The sequence below is a fragment of the Triturus cristatus genome, chromosome 11 (assembly GCF_964204655.1).
Source record: "Triturus cristatus chromosome 11, aTriCri1.1, whole genome shotgun sequence".
NCBI classification, from domain to species: Eukaryota; Metazoa; Chordata; class Amphibia; order Caudata; family Salamandridae; genus Triturus; species Triturus cristatus.
In genome coordinates this window covers 181,041,568-181,064,312 of record NC_140594.1, presented here as the reverse complement: position 1 = coordinate 181,064,312, position 22,745 = coordinate 181,041,568, and the positions used below count along the sequence as shown (strand labels likewise).

The 22,745-nt window shown below is 42.3% G+C and overlaps 1 long non-coding RNA gene across 1 annotated transcript in view; it reads right to left on the bottom strand.

Moving 5' to 3' along the window:
* The window catches only part of LOC146783868 (uncharacterized), a 69,201-nt gene extending 56,532 nt beyond the window's left edge, over positions 1-12,669 (bottom strand). The window contains exon 1 of the long non-coding RNA XR_014970625.1: positions 12,170-12,669. This is a non-coding gene — a long non-coding RNA (uncharacterized LOC146783868). The remainder of the gene's footprint in view (positions 1-12,169) is intronic.
* Positions 12,670-22,745: the final 10,076 nt, after the last annotated feature.

Genomic DNA, 22,745 nt, shown 5'->3' with positions numbered 1-22,745 from the left:
TTAGATGCTGTCACTAATGCGTATTAAGATTCACGAGGCTTGTAGCTTATTTGTTTGAAACAAGGGGGAAAAAAACTTTATTACAGCGGGTAGTGTGATGAGTTGTGGAATTATCTATGTAAGGCATATGATCTTATCTTTGGAAACGCGCAAGTGACATGATGGCATGATCATGTCACGGAAACGGAAGTCACATCTAGGCAAGGCTCATAAAAGTTGTGATCTCTCCATGATATTTCGAATGTATGATGGTACAGACTTGATACGGTCTCTTCTACAAAACGAGCTAAGGGCAATTACAGATTATAAATCTCAGAGATTTCATTCAGGCCATAAACCGACGTGTTAAATTTTATGATGAGCATTGCTTCCCTTTTTAATAGTTTGGCGTCGAGGTCGCCACCACGCCTGTCTTGTTCAACTTTGGAGATAATAATCCATTTTAGATCCTTCTCCGTATGTTTATTAAGATGCCAATGATTGACCAGCGGGGCATTTTGCACATTCTTGCGGATTCTAGATTTATGTTGCTGGATTCTGAGCCTCGTCTCCTGATTTGTTTTTCCAATGTACAGTTTGTTACATGGACATAGGATTCCATGCACCACAAATTTGGTTTTACAGTTGGAGAAGGTGTCATGTTTCCAATGGATTCCCCTGTGGGTGAAGTGGTTTCCTTCCATGGTTGACTCACAGCACACACACATTCCACATTTGTGATGGCCTTGTATTGGTGGAAGACTCAGGAAACTTCTCATGTTGAGACTTTTAGGTTTCGGTAGTGCGGCTCGCACTATCTGGTTGGCTATGCTTTTATCTTTCTTAAAAGCAAACAATTGGAATTCTTTTAGTGTGGTATCCAGATTCTTGACCAAATGCCAATTTTGGGTGATGATCTTTTTAAACCAGTTAGACGTGGGGCTGAAAGTGGACACACATACAATCCTGTCCATTTTGGATTTATCCTTCCTTTCCAAAAGTGTCTCTCGCGGGGTCCACCAAGCTCGTTTGATTGCTTTCTTCAATAGTTTTTTCGGGTACCCTCTGGATAAAAGATTGTTCTTTAAGTTTTCAGCATGGAAAAAATATTCGTCTTTAAATGAACAATTTCGGCGGATTCGCAAAAATTGACCATAGGGCAAATTGTCCCTTAAACTACGTGGATGGTTGCTTGAGTAATGTAAGGCTTTGTTTCTGTCAGTTTTTTTCTTATAGAGTGTGGTGACAAGGCGGCCCTCACTTGGATAGACCTCAACGTCCAAGAATGGCATTCTGAGTTTGGAGTAGTTAAGACTGAATTTAATATCTGGTGTTCTGTTATTTAGCCAATCTACAAAGGCTTGTAGTTAGTGTTCTTCTCCAGTCCAGGTCAAAAAAACATAATCGATGTACCGGACCCAATTTCCAATATTAATTGCAAAGGGGTTGTTGTTATGTACGAATCTGTCTTCGTACTTGGACATATAAAGGACTGCCAACTCTGGGGCGAAAGGACACCCCATTGCGACGCCTTTAGTTTGAAAAAAATATTCGTCTTTGAAACAAAAGTAGTTGTTTTTTAGAGCGAAGGTGGCTAGTTCCATGATGAATTGTGTGGGAACCTTTTCAGGTTTGGGTCTGCTATTAAGGAATGCTTCCAAGACAGCCAATCCATCATCTTGTGGTATCTCCGTGTACAGTGATGTCACGTCTAGCGTGATAAGGAAATGTATGTTTTCTTCAAATTCCATTGTGTTCAATTTGTTCAAAAAATCAGTGGTGTCTTGTAGATATGACTTCACCTCTTGCATGAATGGTTTTAGAAAGAAATCAACAAATTTCGAAATAGGTTCAGTGAGTGATTCACAGCCCGAGACTATTGGTCGTCCTGGGGGACAATTTTGATCTTTATGCACTTTTGGTAGTACATAAAAAATTGGAATGCGAGGGTGTTTATTTCTCAAGAACTCGTATTCTTTTTTACCTAAGAACCCTTGATCGAATCCTTTTTGGAGAATATTGAACAGTTTGCCTTGTAGCTCATACGTTGGATCTTTTGCTATCTTTCTGTAGCATTGTTCATTCGAAAGTTGTCTAGTCACTTCTGCTGTATAGCGTTCTATTGCCCAGATGACAATTGAACCGCCTTTATCGGCTTGTTTGATTACTATGAATGAATCATTTTTTAAATCAATCAAAGCCTCTTTCTGAACTCTGGTGATATTAGGTTTGGTGAATCTCCTTTTTTTGTTTTTCAGCTTCAGCTATGGCTGACAAGATGACTTTTTTGAACATAATTACCTCCTTAGGAGTTTTTGCTGTTGGTGGGCAGAACATAGATTTTTTCTTCAATCCTGTTGTTGCTATGTTGTCTTTTAATGGATTCTCAGAAAAGAAAGTTTTGAGACGTATCTTTCGGCAAAATTCAATAAATTCTGTCTTTAGTTGGACGAAGTTGGTTACTTTTGATGGAACGAAGCATAGACCATTCTCTAATACACTGGACTCGACATCTGTCAAAATTTTATCTGATAAGTTGAAAATAGGTGATGTATTCAGTTATTGTAGTTTTGGCGCCTTGTCGACATTTCCCATGGCTGATTGGTATATCTGGACCTGCCTCGAGGTTTCCGTTGGCCTCTTCCTGAAAAAGGCGGTTGTTGAAAATTTTGTTGAAAATTTTGCTGGAAATTGCCACGTCTATTGAAATCTGCACGAATGTTAGGATTATCTGTATCACTGCCACTCGATGAAGATGACATTTCGGAAAAAGTGATAAAATTATTTCTAGATCTACCTTGATAGTCCGGTAGAAATTTTCGTGATTCTGGTCTTGAATAGAAGTCAGTTTGAAGGTATGGGTAGACTTTCTCCAATGAGAAATTATTTTTGTCCTTTTCGAATTTGGTCCCTTTTTGGTTGATCGAATAGTCTTTGAATTCTAGAATTTCTTTTTCCACTTTGTCCAAAAGTGCCTTAGCGTCCGTGATAAGTTGGTTAGATTTAATTTCAATTTCCAGACTGGCAATTTCTTCTAATTGTTGTTTGGAGAGTCTTTGTGCTGTCTCAACAGTGAAAACCATTAGATCTCTACTACATTTAGTTTCAATCAGACTATATCCTTTTTTGTAAATTGGATCATCAGTAAATATAACTGGAACATTACGTATCTGGAGGCCTCCTGGGCTGGTTCCTGCCCTCAGATGTTCGATTAGAAAATGTCCGTGTAGGTCTGTCCGGATTTGTTTCTTTTTCAGTCTTATCAGTCTGTCAGATTCATTATTGATTTTTGCTGTTGCGCTCAACGCGGCAGACGCAAACAATGGAGGGTCATTTATTAATTTCAATATGTGTTCTTCACTGTATGCAAAAGTGTCGCGATCTGACATAATTTTGATAAATAAAAACAAAAACTAAGTGCTCAAACAATCTAAATTTCCTTTTCATACACCAAACTAAAGCCCAAAGAGACACCAAGTGTTCAAAATGGGGAACCTACAGGCGACGACTACTCACCACAAGAAACTACTACTACAAATTCAAATGAAAAACAACCTCGCGAGTGTGCACCCGCCAGACAACCTGAAGGACAAACTCGGGTTTTGGCTGTATAGCAGCAAGGCCAAGCCACATATTATCCAAAAAACAAGAACGGTGCCAATGCTGCACTTAATTCTAATAGGGATTGGACCATGAACTGAATAAAACAGTTTCACTAGCAACCACTTTTTCCGTTGGATTTAATCCAAAATATTTTCATACAATACATTTGTCTTTTTCCAATTTACAAAACATGATTTCAATATAACACTTATAACATATCCAAAAAGAGGAAAAAACAATACAACATTAATATCCACATTTAAATATACTGATTTGTTCGACACCACCACTTACATACAACAATCCCTCATACATACTCATCAAACACACTCATCAAACGTGCTCAGTAAACATTGTTTATGACAGAGAAAATAATTGAATGCAGTGAATGGACATAGGGCCATCAACAAGCATAAATTAGCGCAATTATGGTACACTGTATTCTATTGTTTCTGAATGATTGGCCAGAAGCCAAAAAAGGTCTACGCGTTTCGAATCCCTTCACATGTGGGGATTCTCATCAGGACCAACACTTGCTGAAACGAAACAAACACAAAACTATGTTTTACTAAATGACCCAAAACAATTGAATGCCAAGCCGCACACATTATTCTAACGTCTTACCTGCGACTGAATGCATGCAGAGGAGACTTTCAAAATTATTTCTAAAACCGTCAAATGACCTGAAAAGAGTGAAGACCAACAGGATTGTAACCTCAATAAAAAAACTTTTTGATAAATGAGCCAGCTAAGAGGTTAGTAGCAGTCTTACTTGTCAAGCTGTTGTGGTGTCAAATAATGGTAAACTCCTATGGCGTCAGAGTCTGAGTCTTGAAACTGCTGTGTTCCTAGTCCAGCAATAACCGAGCCTTTCGTGCAAGGATTGACCCTTATAATTGTTTATGTAGACTCTAATGGAACAGAAAATATATCAAGAGCACTTGGTTAATGGTCTTCCTTGGCAAGTATGGCGTTTTAGCTATTATCGGGGCTGCGCGTGGCTGGGGATCTTACCTCGAGAAGATCGTGAAAAGTCAACATGACTCCTCATTCCGGGCGTGCGGCGCCATTGTAGTTGGAATAGAATTCAGGTTTGTCTGTCATCTGTTTAAATGCGAGCACTTCCGCCGGTGACAACTCATGGGAGTTGTAGTTTCCTGATTTTTGTGCTATCTGCCCTGCGCACTTGCGACTCAAAGGAGCGATTAATTAAAAAACTGCTCTAGGCGGGTGAATGGTCTTAACTCTGGACTGTATCATGGTTGAACTCTGTGGCTTTTACATTAGGGTGACGTGTTGGCTGCTTGATGACCAGGGTGCGTTCGTCGTAGTTAATCGGTGTTCATGGGAGTTGTAGTCTTTCTCTTGCGTTTTAAAAAAATATATATATTGACAAAAACTTTATTCAAAGCGTGTGACACCGTCATGGTTGAGTGTGTAAGACATCTAGTTAGATGCTGTCACTAATGCGTATTAAGATTCACGAGGCTTGTAGCTTATTTGTATTTGTTTGAAACAAGGGCGAAAAAAACTTTATTACAGCGGGTAGTGTGACGAGTTGTGGAATTATCTATGTAAGGCATATGATCTTATCTTTGGAAACGCGCAAGTGACATGATGGCATGATCATGTCACGGAAACGGAAATCACATCTAGGCAAGGCTCATAAAAGTTGTGATCTCTCCATATTTTGAATGTATGATGGTACAGACTTGATACGGTCTCTTCTACAAAACGAGCTAAGGGCAATTACAGATTATAAATCTCAGAGATTTCATTCAGGCCGTAAACCGCCGTGTTAAATTTTATGATGAGCATTGCTTCCCTTTTTAATAGTTTGGCGTCGAGGTCGCCACCACGACTGTCTTGTTCAACTTTGGAGATAATAGTCCATTTTAGATCCTTCTCCGTATGATTATTAAGATGCCAATGATTGACCAGCGGGGCATTTTGCACATTCTTGCGGATTCTAGATTTATGTTGCTGGATTCTGAGCCTCGTCTCCTGATTTGTTTTTCCAATGTACAGTTTGTTACATGGACATAGGATTCCATGCACCACAAATTTGGTTTTACAGTTGGAGAAGGTGTCATGTTTCCAATGGATTCCCCTGTGGGTGAAGTGGTTTCCTTCCATGGTTGACTCACTGCCCTATGTCCATTCACTGCATTCAATTATTTTCTCTGTCATAAACAATGTTTACTGAGCACGTTTGATGAGTGTGTTTGATGAGTATGTATGAGGGATTGTTGTATGTAAGTGGTGGTGTCGAACAAATCAGTATATTTAAATGTGGATATTAATGTTGTATTGTTTTTTCCTCTTTTTGGATATGTTATAAGTGTTATATTGAAATCATGTTTTGTAAATTGGAAAAAGACAAATGTATTGTATGAAAATATTTTGGATTAAATCCAACGGAAAAAGTGGTTGCTAGTGAAACTGTTTTATTCAGTTCATGGTCCAATCCCTATTAGAATTAAGTGCAGCATTGGCACCGTTCTTGTTTTTTGGATAATATGTGGCTTGGCCTTGCTGCTATACAGCCAAAACCCGAGTTTGTTCTTCAGCCACAGCAAAGGAGCCAAGCCCACAGGAACCACAATCTCCGGCCTGCCTTGTGGCGAGGACGCCGCCAACATTTCCCTTTCACGCCAGGAGGTGCTTAATTTCCGGACAGGGCTCCCACAGCACAGGACGCACGCGGGCGTGCCTGGGCCAAGGGCAGGCCCGTCTGCGCCCATCAGAGCCCGAAAGAGGCTGGGCAACCCCTCTTGGTTTGCTGATTATAGAGCCTAAATACTGCTTCAGATCCTGTGGATTGATTTTTGGTGCCCGATTCAGCAGTACGACGGTGAGCTGTTAAGATAAAGGTCCGTCCATTTTGTTTGCAGTAGATGGCTACCAAGACTGTGTGACTCTATTTGACTTTGTAGTCAGGATGGTTTGTAAGTAGTCTGTGCTACTTGAAGTACTTATAGATAGGATTTTTAAGACCGGGTCAACCGTATAGGTTAAATTTTATCCATGTGTAGCATATTGTTTATTATATGTTTAGTATCGAATTTATTGTGAATTTTTTTGGGGTGATTAGCGCTATTTAATTTAATTTTTTTCTAAAACCCAAATTTTTGGTGTTTTTTTAACACAAAACCTATTTTAATCCTCATGGGTCACTAATTTGTCGTACCTAGCCCTGTTTTATTATATTTGATAGTTTTATATTCCCCTTCCTCCATATACTAATGTATTTTGCTATTTCGCTCTGTAGTTTATATTGACATTTTGCACATTGCACTTTGAGGATACGGCCAATTTCACCAAGGCTGTATATCCCTCCAGGGTACTTACTGGCACTTTGCACTTTACAACTTGCATTTGGCACTTTTATACATTGTACTTTTAGGATACGGCTTGTTTTATTATTAAGGTTGTATTTCCTTCCAGGGTATTTATTGGTATTTCGTACTCTACACTTTGAGGATACAGTCTGCACCAATAAAATAGTATAATATAATTCAAGATGACGAAGCGTAAGCAACAAAAATTACAAAAACTTGATGCGGGTGGTTAGTGCAATCAATGTTGAAATTGATAGGGCGGAACGCCGTATTTCACTAGGAGCGGGCATAGTGATAGAAGATATGGCTGGAGAGAGTAGTGGGATAAACCAGCAAGAAGTAGAGGTCGTTCCTTGTAATAGACAACTAGGTACCTCTTCGACAATAGAGAGCATAGGGAGTCCTGGTAGAGTCCCACATACACAAACCGATGCACTGCGACTGCATTCGCCTAGGGGATCACCTACCCCGAAAAGGAAAAGGGGCCGTAAAAAAAAGCCAAATGAAAATAGGGAAGAATAATATTAAAAAGAAAGGCCCTATACAGAACATGATAGCTGATGTACATGAAGATCCACGTGGCCAAGGTCTCACTATGGATTTGCAAACCACTCAGATAGCCCAAAAGCTGGAAGAATCACTCAAGCCATTCCATAATAAACTAGACCAGTTGAATGGGGAAATAGCTCAGCTTAGTACCTTATTGGAGAATATTGATAGAAGCACCCGGGCGAAGACATACGTGCTGCGGAGGGTTGTGACGATCAATTACCACAGGGTTTAATTACTGCCAATGAGGTAACTAGTGTATTAGCTATTAATAATGGGAATTGTGAGGGACATAATAGAATACCCTTAAGGAATAAAAAAGGCCCAAATGTAGCCCCAGGTTTTTCCAATCGGAGTGAGATCCTGAATAATCAGCCATGCCCTATCAGAGGGGATAGGACAGAGAGGACCCAGATGACCTTGAATCCGAACAAGTGAATTGCGAAGAGAGCCCCCGAGGGAGGTACCGGCATTTGTATAAATTTATCCCCCGAATGCTGCCCATATGTGGTAGTCTTGGCGAATGTACCTCGGTTAACAGTGCACCAAAAAGAATTGGACGATACTCTAAAAAACAAAGTGGTCCATTGGTTAAATAAGAATTGTGACTACCCACTGGGCTGTGTCTCAGCACCCTTTCTTTTTACAATATTTATTAACGAAGTTGACACAGCCCTTAAGTTGATGCAGGCGGATACACCACAAGTTGCAGGCCAGGCGGTACCCGTTCTGCGTTATGCAGATGATGCTGTGCTTTTATCTAGAACCCTAGTTGGCTTTCAGCGACTAATAGACAAGTTTGTAGATGTTATTACCGGAAGGAAGTTGCTTATTAATAAGGCGAAAACATTTACCTTGGTGAGTGGTCTAAAACCCAGGAAACCTAAATCCTTTTTTATCGATAATGCGAAAGTGGATACTGTTAACAATTTTTATTACCTAGGGATTACTTTTTCTAGTAAGGGTAATTGAGCAATTGAAATATCCAACGTCCGAGCCAAGATGTTAAAGAGCGCATACAGGGTCTTCCGGTTTGCATCTAAACTGGGGGACTGCCGTATTAAGGACATGATAGACATTTATAAAGCAAGATGCGCCTCAATTGCATTATACGGTGCTGGGGTGTGGGGCCATAATACTAGTCAGGCATTGCAAACAGAGGAAAATTCATTCCTAAAACAACTTTTATGCCTGCCGGCTTCCGCATCCACCGAGATTGTACATCGAGAAGTGGGGCTTGGATATTTGTCAGATTTGATTGCCTTCAGACCTCTAATGTTATGGAAATTAATTTTGGCTAAAGAAGAGAAAAAATGTACCCAAACTATTATTCGAGATTGCCTCCAGTTGGCTAATAGTTCATCTATCCCTTGGTTAAAATATATTGTGGATGTTCATAGAGATTTGTTTGGGATTAATATCCAGGAAAACCCAATTTATGAGACAGGATTGTCTAAGCAAGAAATGAAGGCTACATTCCTGACCAAAAGAAATGAGATCCGTGGGAGAACCGTTGGGAAACAATCGACATACTTGTTCTACCAATCAATTGTAGATACTGATGGTTTCCAAAGTTATTTGTTATTTGTTACAAGGCCCTCGCATCGTTTTGTACTAACAAGGTCGAGACTGGGTATTGCACATCAGTTAGTTGCGTTTCCTGAAATGAAAACACGGCCTATTATTCCTTGCCACAGAGCACTATGCACTTTTTACTTTTCTGCAAGTCTTATTTGTATTATAGACTTACCTATTTAACCCTTGTTTACAAAATATACTGTAAGAACGGTGCTATGAACCTATTGATCGCACTAAGAGACCCTGAGCTCTGCTTTTATGATGCAACATTTATTTTAAAATCAATCCATGCGAGGAAAAGTATCATGCTTTTTTAACAGTTTTTAACGGATGTATGTCGTTACAACGCACACTTTTACAACGCATGCACTTACAACGCATTTTTTACAACGCAACATCCACTACAACGCATTCCATTACATAGCATGACACTACAACGCATTTTTAAAAACTACCTTTACAACGCATTCCATTACATCGCATACTACCTTTACAACGCATACCATTACAACGCATAATATTAAATTGCATTTAAGGTAAGTATTGGATAGTATAGGGGTAAAAATTACTATTCTAACTCCAGGGGGTGCAACAGTAGGGTAAGTGTTGGATAGTATAGGGGTAAAAATTACTATTCTAACTCCAGGGGGTGCAACAGTAGGGTAAGTGTTGGATAGTATAGGGGTAAAAATTACTATTCTAACTCCAGGGGGTGCAACAGTAGGGAAAGTGTTGGATTTTATAGGGGTAAAAATTACTATTCTAACTCCAGGGGGTGCAACAGTAGGGTAAGTGTTGGATAGTATAGGGGTAAAAATTACTATTCTAACTCCAGGGGGTGCAACAGTAGGGTAAGTGTTGGATAGTATAGGGGTAAAAATTACTATTCTAACTCCAGGGGGTGCAACAGTAGGGTAAGTGTTGGATAGTATAGGGGTAAAAATTACTATTCTAACTCCAGGGGGTGCAACAGTAGGGTAAGTGTTGGATAGTGTAGTGTAATATTATGCATTGTAATGGTATGCGTTGTAAAGGTAGTATGCGATGTAATGGAATGCGTTGTAAAGGTAGTTTTTAAAAATGCGTTGTAGTGTCATGCTATGTAATGGAATGCGTTGTAGTGGATGTTGCGTTGTAAAAAATGTGTTGTAAGTGTAGTGCGTTGTAAAAGTTGCGTTGTAAAGGTGGTTCCCTGTTTTTAACCGATCCTAATGTATAAATTAATTTTATTACATTTTTATAATTGGACATAATTGTATGTATGTGTTTATTTGTCGCTTTTTTGGTTGCTACACATACCGAATAAAGCTTGTTGAAACGCTTTCTCCAGCCACATGTGCCTTCCTACAGATGCTGACTAATGAGCATGGGTTAAGGGCAGTGTTCGAGGGCAGCAGCCCACCGCAGCAGAAAATCAAGTGCCCAAGACTATTTCTGCCAATCAAGCCCCTGTGCCAATATAAGGAGATATAAGATACCGCCACCGAGGTAAGCAAGCAGTGGCATTAAGGATTATGTCATAGGCCTAATTGGTCACTCGGCCCCCTGAACTTGGGAGGTGCGGGGTTTATTTTAAATGTACATTTTCTATTAGGTTAATTTCTAATCCTGTGTTGTGAGCGTGCATGCATGTCTTATATCCATGTTGAAGTTGATAAAGTCCAATTATAGAACTGCGAGGCACTATAGTGCCTTGATATTTTAGCTAGTTTAAAATAGCTATTATGGCGTGTTTAGCTTTTGTCCTCAGAAGACATAAGCTTGCACTTGGGGCTCACTCCTGAAGGCAATGGCGTGGACCTGTATTTGTTATCCCACCCCGGGTTTATTCCTGTACAGGGCTGGAGCCTATTTTAAAAGCCCACTTGTATTGAATAATTTTCTCCTGCCCTCTTCAGGTACTGAGGAGGAAATAATGGCAATATTATTACCTCTCACCCTGGAGGCCAGTTAACTTCTGCAAACAATCATCACACAATGATGTCACAAACATTAGATAAATGCAGCCAGAATGTTCCCTCAATTTTGTGTGGCATGCCCACTACAATCTGTATATGGTTTAGGTCAATTTACCACCAGATGTTCTTTCAAGATTCTAGGGAAATGTCATTTTTGCTGCACAAACCTGAAGTGCTATTTGTGTATTGATTACATAAACATGTATTGTATGTATTGCATGTGTGCACATTTTGTGCTGGTCCAGTCAGACCTAGTCCTATAAAAGTCATTTGTATGACCTATTGTCTAAGTCGCCTATAGACTGATATTACTTCAGTATGCGTATTACTTGTAGAAGTGTAAAAATGTGTATGTCAGCACATGGTCGAAACCCTTGCCAACATGTGACAGGCGACTTTGTGATTATTTAGCAAACCCTATTAACATTCTGTGATGTATGGCGCATTACCCACCAAACCATGCCTGGTGGACATGATGTCTCACACAGACCTTTAGGTATCAGTAGTGTACCTATTTATCTACAAACGGTGTAGGTTTGTAAAGTCTAAAAGCTCCCAGTGTTGGGGACTATAGCATCAAACTCCAAAACTCCCCCCTTAAGTTACAGTATTTGCAAGGTTATAGTTGTGAATGCATTTACAAATATTTCAACGAGGTATGCAGCATGTGCATTCACCCTCTCTTCCTGTTAGGAACACATCTAGCTAAGAGATATGTGTGAGTGCCCTGGAATAACTCCTATCACAATAGAAGCTACTTGTGCCATGTTAGCATACAGGTTCAATAACCATAAGCTTCATACAAGTCAAATTGGAAATAACCTTTTATCAGTCAAGCACTTAAACCTATGTTAAATATGGCGCTCCCTGTTTAACAAGTAGGAGGTAACACAAATATTACACCGAATAGTCTAGACATCCATTTTTAAGCATAAATTTGGTATTTTGAGTGTGCAATCAGAAACTACTAAAAAGTCCCGAAAATCTGAATGCCGAAGCGCCAAATGTTGCGTAAACTAAGTCTCTGGCTCAGCGCTACAAGGTTTGTTTCCATACATCAGACCTGGGCCATTTCACTCACAGCAACCGGCCACTGCTGAGAGCCCAGCATGGACTTAGAATGCATTTGGGAGAGGATTAAGGGAGGACATGAGGACTCACCACCTACGATCAAGACGCCATCAGGGCTGGGCGTGGAGGCACTCCGGCGGATAGCGAGCCACTCTCACCTCTCCTGGGATCTTCGGAAGTGGAGACGTGCGAAGGTGAGCGAGTCAGACGCTCGGTCGAGAGTACGACCCAACTACGGCGGGTGCGAGCTCTCCTTGCAGCGTGCACACAGGTCCCCTCCGTGCGCAGCTCAGACGCTTTGCTAGTCACTGCGCCCCCACCCCCATCCTCTGTATCACGGCAGTTTGCTGCTGCAACGTGGCCGCCACGGTTCCCGATACCCCAAGGGAACGGCGCAACAACCTCACAGAGTTCCGGTGTGAGCTCCACGGAGAGGCCGCCAGTCCCGGAGGAGGTGGCGCAGAAAATTACCCGAGGATGGGATGCCCTGCGTGACACTGACGCTGCGCTGACACGGGACAGGGGATCGAAGCCTCGATATTTACAGCGATCTCCCCCCAGGGAGGCTGGCCGCAGGTTTGTCTAGCGTGGTCTGGTGCCCGGGGCTGCAGCAGAGTGGCCACCGTGCCACCACTTATGTGACATTCCTCGAGACAGACGCCCCTGCATGCAGAGCTACTAAGCAGCACACAAGCTGTCTCCTGTCACGTAGGGGCAGTCTAGAGCCCGCTTTACTGGCGTCTAAGCAGAGTGGGATGCTTCGTCGCGGGGGAGCGTTGCGAGTATGTAGAGTGCTTTGTTTTGACCCTTTTGTTCTGCCATTTTCTCCATTTTCCCCTGCCTTTGCTCCGGTCTCTACTGGGTATTGGGTCAATTGCCTCCTGCCTGCAGAACTCTGGGGGGTCTTACCGACAATGTATGCAGTGGCGGCTTGTGACATTTGAAAGTTGTGGGGCGTAGAAGCTGTTGAGTGTTATGTCGCAAGCGAAGTGATCGAGCCTATTATAAAGCAGGTTTGGAGGGAGTTCTTTTTTTCTTTAAACAGTGGGCAAATCTTTGCTTTATAATATCAGAAGTGCATGATTGAGAAAATGTAGGTGTAGGGAAAGCATGGCGGCTGGTGAAAGAACGCAGCAAACCCGGGAAGAGGAACGAGACGTGCGTCCCAGCGGGGGCCCTGCAGGCCCTAGTTGGAGATGCTGAGAAGCACATGTTATTTTAGAGGCCTGCCCAGAAGAAGCCTTTAAAATAACTGTCGCAGACGAGTCGTGCATGCTGGCCATGCACGAGCCATTGCAACCTTTGGCAATGAGCACCCAGGGTTTAATTTTTAGACACAGCACGTTTTTATTTCTTCACAGGGGCCAGTCTCTGCTACGCTGATTATTGTGGAGTTATCCTAGCTGTTATTAATTGTACTGATCATTTCACAGCCTTTCTTAGAATCAGCTTTGGACGGGGTAGCATTTCTGATCACAGTAGTTGTCGCAACAAAAACACAGGGTTGGGGGTAGAAGCGAGGTTAATTTAGTAGTGAGAACTGGATTTCGTTCGATGGTAAAATGATTGCAGCTCTCGAGGGTGCATTTGATGACAGCAGAACACAGTTTTGTTTATGGGAACATACTTTTAACTCCTCGGCGACAGTCTGAGGCTTAACCATTAACCGACTGCGCTGCGCAGAGATCCGGATGAACGTATACAGTTTGCATTTTAGGACAATAATTTGACATCTTTAGCGCCTCCCAGGGCAAATCATATTCGCCTTATACTTTTAAGTGCTGCCCACTGTTCATGCATTGTAAAAATGCGAATTTAAAGCTTTTTTTTTTCTCAATACAATAATAATTTGATATTTTTAATATGTATTGCTATGGCTTGCTGAAAGCAATACTGCTTGCTTGATTGCACTGCTGCCAAGTGATACTAAAGCATGAACACACACGCATATTATATATTAAAATACACTCTTTAAATTGATCGCATCGTCACTCACAATCTCGTATTACTGTTTATGGGGGGGTTTCCCATGCCCTCCCTCACACCGTGGTATCAGAACGGCAGGGAACGGAACACATTACACAGCAAGGGTGTGTAAGCCTTAAGGCCGGAAAAATGAGGGCGGATCCCCTGCTGCACGAGGCAGGTGTCAGAGAATCAGTGCTCAAGTTGCAATGCTCAGCACTGGCTTTTGGGCTAAGCTTCTAGGCGCAGGTTGGCATCTCACGAGCCAGCCGCGCAGTCTGCACAACACACCCTCGGCCCCAGAACTTTGACAGGCGCCATAAAAACTCACCCCCGCAAGCCTCCCCTTTTGTCTGCCTCTGCCCTGCTTTTTCCATTAAGCCTGATGTTAATCTCCTGCCGCCGACCACGGGTCACAAAATGGAGCTAATTAGGCTGCAGCCCGCGAACCGGGTGAGACCTTCGCTAGAAGTTAACAGTCGCGGCCAGCATAATGGGCGGGGGGGGTAGAAATGGGGTAGTCAGGTGGGGTATGGGGGGAGGCGGGAGGGGTTAAATAACTTACTAATACTTCAAAATATTAAATAAAACTTACAGAGCTTCTGGATGGGTCCGACGACTTCCGACTCCCGCCGTCCGGTCCAGCGCCAATTCCTGCAGCTCCTCCTCGTCAACTGGAAACGAAAGGCCGCCTCGCTCTGGAAAGGCCGCCTCCCTCCCTCCACCAATCACAATGCTGGTGAGGCGCTGGGGAGAGCGCCCCAGCCGCGCCATTTTCTCCCGCATAGAGAAACATGGAGAGTGGGCGGTCGTGCTTGAGGGCAGGGGGGGGAGTGGCTTACCCACTGTTGTGGGTATTGACTGTTTGGTCGGCTTAGGGCCGATGGCCAAACATTCAGTATCTACAACAGTGGGTAAGCCACTCCCCCCCGCCCTCGAGCATGACCGCCCACCCTCCCGCCCCCAACCAAGCACAGAGGCACTTCTGCTTTCTCGCAATGCGAGAAGGCAGAAACATAAATGGTCGTTTTTACCATTTATGTTTCTGCCTTCTCGCACCGCGAGAAAGCAGTGGGGCAACGCCCCAACGCCCTAATGGGGGAGCCGCCACTGAATGTATGGACCCTTTATGCCAACAGCTAGGCAGATGTGAATGCTGCCTTACAAGTAGACCTTGCAGATCTATGATTTGTTATGCTCGAGCCCTCTATAGCCCCGCCATTTTCCCTGCCTTTATGACAGATTAAATATGAATCCAACTGGAAGTAACTCCTTCTCTATTCTTTACCCCTCTAACCTCTCTAAAAATGCAACCAGAAATTTCAAATATACCCTGCTCAGAAAGAACCCAGACATTCTATTCTTAGACCCTTCCTTCAACACAAGCATTGGCATAGCCAATAGGTCTCGCTTTTGGGACCTTATAAGTATTTAGTTATGCAGCACAATATCCTTGGTGCAACAACATCAACTGTTGCATGGCTAAACACTTATAAGGTCCCAAAAGCAAGACCTATTGGCTATGCCAATGCTTGTTTTACTTGCACTGTATAAGTTAAAGTCCTAATATAGACCAGTGAGCTAATAACTGTCATAAAAGAGCTGCATGGAACCTGCAAGGTATAGATTAGAGCGCTATGAATCTTTCCCCCAGTCTTTCATTATTAGAATGTGCAAAAAGGGTTCATTTTGGTTAAAAAAGTTCTTGTAATTAAAGAGAACCCTCAACCACGGTGTAACTTGTGCTTTTCTAGACCACACACTCAAACTATACTGCTTATCAGTATGGAGGACATGTGACTCTTACACCTTGTAGTCCTGTCTTACGTAACATCCCTTCATACTGATTTACACATTTTGATTGATTGTCTCTGTAATGTGTGTGTGTGATGTAAAGTGCTCTGACACCCTACATGGGTATGTGTGGCGCTATAAACCTAATTAAATGGATCTGAGCGAGCAAGAGAGTGGTTATGGAGTCTTGAGGGGCACTGTTAAAGGGTGGTACTGAGGGAATCAGTAGCAAAGGTGGTCATTTGGGGGCGTCAATAAACAAACAAGCTGGCCCTAGATATAATAATATACGTACAGCTGACAACAAGCGGAGTGCTCTTCTGCAATGGCCAAAGTCATACAACTGAATTTAATTACTTTTTGTCTTAGTGACTCCACTGTCGATTCAGCATTCGACCAGTATTAACAGGTTTGAGAGCAGCAATGAGCGCCCTGGCTGGCTGTAACTTGTATGTTTCCCCCGTCTTCATTGCTTGATTTTACTCGTGAGAAAGTGTCACTCGTAGTCATTTGAATGTCACTCATAAATACACTGAAATTATGAAAATGTCACACATAGCTATCTGAAGCCTTGGCAGCTATGTCCATTGTTCTCATGAACATACTTTTCATACATTTCGACAGCTATGAAAAACTAAAATAAAATACCGAACAGAAGAAGAGACGTACGAACACAGAATGTGAGACTAGTTGAAAATAGACACGAATTGGAAGCAGGATGATGACGCCTCGTCAGGGTTTAGTAAGCGCTATATAAATAAAATTACAATTTGTAACATTCCGTGTCTGTGTTTTACTTCCGAGTTCAAGTAGCCCCCTCCGCTCTCAGCCACTCCGCAGCTCGCCCCGCCCCTACCAAAGCAAAGCCGCCATGACCCTCCACTCCAGCCTACTTCCTCATCACTCTCGTTTGTACTGCGTAAAGATGCCTGCAGCGTCATTTGTCACTCAGCCTCGTTCAACCACCGCCGTTGTAGAAGAGCGGTTGCTGACCCTCCCTGAAAGCTGTCAGAAGTGGCACCATGCTGGGAGCTGGAAGGCTGCTCTTCTACGGAGTCGTGCTCTGTGTCCAGCGGGGGTTCTGCGAGACCCGTGGGTTGCACCCCCCACCCACGAGAATAGGTGAGTAGGAGAAGCCCGACAGCGAGATACACGGTTAGTGGAAAAATGTTTGCAAGCAGGGAAGCTTCAGTGTGAAGTCCGGTGACAGCAGTAGTAGAGGGGCAGCAGCGGTTAGACAAGGAACAGTGCCAATGCTTTAAGCAGGAGAAAACCAGAGGTAGGAGAAGACACTGGAGATTTCTTTACGAGGCACAACAAGATGACAAGGCAGCAATAGTGCAAGTGTAACAAGCTTTGGCCGCGCGGGAGAAGGGAGGGGGTAGGGGAGGGGATTCACGCGCGCGCTGTAAAGCTTAATGAAGAACAAACTCGGGTTTTGGCTCTATAGCAGCAAGGCCAAGCCACATATAATCTACAAAACAAGAACAGTGCCAATGCTGCACTTAACTCTAATAGAGAGTTGGACCATGAACTGAATGAAACAGTTTCACTCTTAACCACTTTTTCCGTTGTGTTTAATCCGCATTATTTTCATACAATACATTTGCTTTTTAATTTGCACGGTTTCAGTATAACACTTATCACATATCCAAGTAGAAAAAACAATACAACATTGATATCCACATTACATATACAAATTTTAAAGGACACCCCCACTAACATACAACAATCACTCATGCATGAAACAGGCAAACTCATCAAACATACTAACTAGACACTGTTTATCACAAAAAATAATTGAATGTAGTAAATATACATCAAGCCATCAACAGGTATAACTTGTCACAGTTATAATATACTGTATTTGATTGTTTTATAAATGATTGGCCAAAAGCGAAGAAAGGTCTACGCGTTCCGAATCCCTTCACATGTAGGGATTCTCATCAGGACCAACACTCTCTGAAACAAAACAGAAACAGAACTGAATTTTACTAAATAACCCTAAACCAATTGAATACCGAACTACACACCTTATTCTGGCGTCTTACCTGCGACTGAATGTGCACAGAAGAGACTTTCAAAGTTAATTATAAATCCGTCAAATGCCCTAAAAAAAGTTGAGAATAACAAAGTTGTTACCTCCAAAACACAACCTTTATAATGAATAGGCGAGCTAAGGGGGCAGTCTTACTTGTCAGGCTGTTGTGGTGTCAGGATGGTGTTTCTGTCCTATAGCGTCAAAGTCTGAGTTTTGGAAATGCTGTGTTCCCAGTTCAGCAATCACCAAGCCTTTAGTGCAGGAATTGACCTTTACAATTGTTTGTGTGTTCTGGTAAAACAGAAAATATCAGGAGAGCACTTAGTTAGTAGTCCTCCTTGGCGAATATGGCGGTCTACCTGTTGTCGCGGAGCTGCGCAAGGCTGAGCCTCTTACCTAAAGACGATCGTGAGAGGTCATTGAAAACTCCTCAATCCGTGCGTGTGACGCCATTGTGATTGGAATAGAATTCAGGTGGAAATGGCATCTATTTGAATGCAGATGCTTCCGCAAGAGTTGGATCCTGGGAGTTGTGGTTTCAAGATTGATTTTTTTGCCGTTTGTCCTGCGCGTGTATTACTCGCGACAGCAAACGGATTGAAGCCTACTCTGAGTGGGCGTGGAATGTTCAATTTGGACTGCAGGGGTGCCGTGGCTATCATGTGAGGGAGCCGTGGTCGCTTCTTGATGACCAAGGTATACGCATCCGGATGATTCGGTGTTCATGGGAACTGTAGTCTTGTTGAAATGTTTTTTATCAGAATATGAACACAAAACTTTATTCGAAAGATGAGACACCATGATGTGTAAAGAGGAAACTAAAACCAATGCATTAGCAGACTCATAAGGCATAAGGTTTATTTGAATTATTCCAAAAATAAAAAGGACATTATTATAAAACAAGTGGTATAATTGTCCACATGGGGCAAGAGGTCTAAACCTGATAGGAACGCGTCAGTGATATACTGGCATGGTCAAGTGAGAAGTCGCGTCTGCGCACGATGTTTGCATATCTGAAACAACACAGACTGAATGCAATGTTGCCCAGGTCAGGACTGGGAGCAGTTATAAATTGTAGATCTCAGAGATTTCATTCAGGCCGTCAACTGACGTGTTAAATTTTATGATGAGCATTGCTTCCCTTTTTAGTAATTTAGCATCAAGGTCACCACCTCGGCTGTCTTGTTCAACTTTGGAAATTATGGTCCATTTAACATCCTTCTCCGTATGATTGTTTAGATGCCAATGATTCACCAGCGGGGCGTTTTGCACATTCTTACGAATTCTGGATTTATGTTGTTGAATTCTAAGCCTCGTCTCCTGATTTGTTTTCCCGATGTACAGTTTGTTACATGGACATAGGATTCCATACACCACGAATTTCGTTTTACAGTTGGAAAAGGTGTCATGTTTCCAATGGATTCCCCTGTGGGTGAAGTGGTTGCCTTCCATAGTTGACTCGCAGCACACACACGTTCCACATTTGTGATGGCCTTGGATTGGAGGAAGACTTAAAAAACTTCTCATGTTGAGACTTTTGGTTTTCGGTAGAGCAGCTCGCACTATCTGGTTGGCAATGCTTTTATCTTTCCTGAAAGCAAATAGCGGGGATTCTTTTAATGTGGTGTCAAGATCCTGACACCACAACAGCCTGACAAGTAAGACTGCCCCCTTAGCTCGCCTATTCATTATAAAGGTTGTGTTTTGGAGGTAACAACTTTGTTATTCTCAACTTTTTTTAGGGCATTTGACGGATTTATAATTAACTTTGAAAGTCTCTTCTGTGCACATTCAGTCGCAGGTAAGACGCCAGAATAAGGTGCGTGGTTCGGTATTCAATTGGTTTAGGGTTATTTAGTAAAATTCAGTTCTGTTTCTGTTTTGTTTCAGAGAGTGTTGGTCCTGATGAGAATCCCTACATGCGAAGGGATTCGAAACGCGTAGACCTTTCTTCGCTTTTGGCCAATCATTTATAAAACAATCAAATACAGTATATTATAACTGTGACAAGTTATACCTGTTGATGGCTTGATGTATATTTACTACATTCAATTATTTTTTGTGATAAACAGTGTCGAGTTAGTATGTTTGATGAGTTTGCCTGTTTCATGCATGAGTGATTGTTGTATGTTAGTGGTGGTGTCGTTAAAATGTGTATATGTAATGTGGATATCAATGTTGAATTGTTTTTTCTACTTGGATATGTGATAAGTGTTATACTGAAACCGTGCAAATTAAAAAGCAAATGTATTGTATGAAAATAATGCGGATTAAACCCAACGGAAAAAGTGGTTAAGAGTGAAACTGTTTCATTCAGTTCATGGTCCAATTCTCTATTAGAGTTAAGTGCAGCATTGGCACTGTTCTTGTTTTGTAGAGTAAAGCTTAATGAGCCATTACAGCAAGCCAGATGGCGAAAAATGCTACAGCCGGCCACAGCTTGCAGTGCAAGTGGTGGGCGCGCAGCAGTAATCACGCCATATGGCGCCTCTGCTCACGCGCGCGCCCGCGCACCTGCACTGCAAGCTGTGGCCGGCGGTAGCATTTTTTGAAGCCCTTACTTAAAGTCTCGCCAGACCAGCGCAAGCGAGACCTAATAAAAAAGGCACCATTATAAACGATCTTATATTTTTCACCAGAAAAATGGCAAAATGGCGTACTACCTTCACTAAACAGCTATATATCAAGGGAAAGAAAAACATTCCATACGGCTCAAAGATTCTAACGGCACCTTCACATAATCTTAGAGCAACTCTGAATATTACCTCCTATAAAAATGGCACAGTTCTTATCCAAGCAGCAAATAAGGACCTCGAGCTATTCAACGGCTATTTTTCCACACTAAAAGACCTTGTATACAACAAATCATATCCTGCACACCATCGAGATGTTTCCTCGCAATCTGACCCTCAATCCGATCGTCACCTTGACACAATAGAATGTATAATCTCTCAGGAGCTGCAGCAACCTACTCTTACGACCAGAATCCCTGAAACAAGGGACAGCAACTCCCTTCTCTTAGCTCTCAAATCACCCCCATCTCCATTACCATCACAGCTCCCAGTCCCATCTCAAGGACCCGCTCTACCCCCTCAATCCACCATGGTTACAACTGGGATCACACAGTTACAGGCTCCAGATAGCAAAAAGGAAAAACCTATACACCCAGCTCTACCTCTCGTACCACTGAACACTACTAATTCAACCACTCAAAACGGCGTCATTTTGGTACCATCTAACACTGCCCAGGACAACCAAAGACTAATATGTAACCCCGAAATGAATCCCAAGTCATACCCTTTAAAAAATCCAAAAAGGTCAGATGGAACTTCTACCAGACCCTCTCACACGGATGTCTAACAATCTAGCATTCCTACCTCCAGACCTCCCGGCACCCTGTTCCAACCATTCCCTTTGTCCTTAGTAGAACTAGAAACACTCAGAACCCAAACTGATACGATCTATCTAAACTTGCAAAACGCCATTTCAGAAATTAAGAAAATTATCTCTCTAAAATCAACCCTTTTCAAGAATCGACTCTCTCAAACCACAGCAAGTCAAATACTATTCCCCTGCCTCCATTCTATCGCCAATCTCCGAACCTGCAAACAACATCGATACCTGACAGACTTGGAAACGCAGTCCCTGTTACTATCTTACGAATCACCCCTAATCCTCCCCCATTTTGGTTGAACATAGAATTCCCTCACTCTCAATCAATGCAAACAGAACAACTCACCCAAACAACAGAAAGGTTAACCCAAATAACCTAAAAAAAAGTAACATTTACCCCCGAAATACATGAAACTAACAGGGGTAACTCATCGAAACCAATCTCCTGCCTTCTACTCAACTGCCGCTCAGCAATGACACACGCTGCTGACATCGCTGACCTCATTTTGAGCTGAGAATTCGATCTAACCATCCTGATGGAATTGGGGTTTACAGAATCTTCTTCCCCTTGCTTAGACCTTCTTGTGCCTCCCGACTACAACAATGTTAGGCTAGACAGACCACACAAAATGGGGGGAGGCATTGCCTGTATCCCTTGAGCTGACATCTCTATTACTATAATTTACTCCAACCCCCTTGAATCTTGTGAATACCTTGGGATCTCCTTAAAATCCACAGATAACCAGACCTGCAAACTACACGTATTTTACCACCCCCCAGGCAAAAACGCCCTATACATTGACCAACTAATAGAAATCATTACAACAAACTTTGCCCCGCATTCTAATGATATTTTACTTGGGGATTTCAATCTTCACTGGGAAGACCCCTATGATCCTTAAGTCAATGCTGTCAAAGATTTCCTTACAGACCAATCCCTAGTCCAAGCCTGCACCCTTCCTACCCACAATAAAGGTGCAACACTAGACTGGATCATCTCCAAAGAAAAAATGATTAATACAATCCAAATCGACCCCTGCAAATATTCAGACCATCATATTCTCACCTTCCAAATACCCCCTACAAGAAAGAAAGCGACCTCACAATCTACCAAACCTAAACAATGGGTTTGTGACACAAAAAAACAAAAGTTGGAATTACTAACAACACAATACAAGAAAGAACTTCTACCTTCCACCAATATGGAGAACGTCAACAAGCTCACGGACCACTACAGTTCCACAATGACAAAAATTATTGACGATCTAGCCCCGCCAAAACTCAAAAGTATACCGGACAAAGACAAAAACCCTTGGTTCAATGGTTCTCTCAACGAAGAAAGACGTAAACTGAGAATAACTGAATGGCAATGGAGACAATATCCTTCATCCCCTCACTTAAGACTGCTAATAAAGTCCAGAAACTCCTACAACAAAAGTATCCTAAAATCTAAAAAAGACTTCTTCAGATCAG